Source organism: Galeopterus variegatus, unplaced genomic scaffold, assembly GCF_000696425.1.
Source record: "Galeopterus variegatus unplaced genomic scaffold, G_variegatus-3.0.2 Scaffold1505, whole genome shotgun sequence".
In the NCBI taxonomy this organism is placed as follows: domain Eukaryota; kingdom Metazoa; phylum Chordata; class Mammalia; order Dermoptera; family Cynocephalidae; genus Galeopterus; species Galeopterus variegatus.
The window spans coordinates 318,572-319,155 of record NW_007727616.1 but is presented as its reverse complement, the minus strand read 5'-3'; positions in this window follow the sequence as shown (position 1 = coordinate 319,155).

Sequence of the window (584 nt, the reverse complement as noted above, 5' to 3'; positions counted from 1 at the left end):
CCGAACCCTGGGCGGGAGCGCCTCCGCACTTCCCAAGCGGCGCACTTAAGCAGTGCGCCACCAGGCCGGCCCCGATTTCCTGTTAAATCTTGATACATCTTTTATTAGAACCATGGAACCACAGGACGCTGGTTCTGGGCAGTGTCAGGAATCAGGCTGTCTGTGGCCTAAGGTTTGCAGGCAGAACTTTGACCTATCTGGCCATTCTTTGCGGTTCCTTCCTCCGGCAAATCTGCACCAAGGAGTAGTTAGAGGAAGCAGGCCCTTGAATTACTGAGTGCTTATCTCTTGAGTGTTTGTTAGATCACGCGGGGTAGACGACAGGGCGCGAGGGAGGCGGGGACGGGTGTCTCTGAATCTGTCTGTGTTAGCCAGGAGGCAGCGTTTGTTTTCCAGGGCTTATTTTCTTTATGTCATTCTAATGACCCAAACCTTGCTTGAAACGGGGTTATAGCGCGCCCCGCCCCCTCCTCCCAAAGCTCTTATTGCCCATCCTCGCCTACAGGCTCTGAACGAGTAGGGACTGGAACGACTGAGACTGGGGACAGGCGGTTGAAATGCCAGGGTTTGGGGGCGAAGGCGGG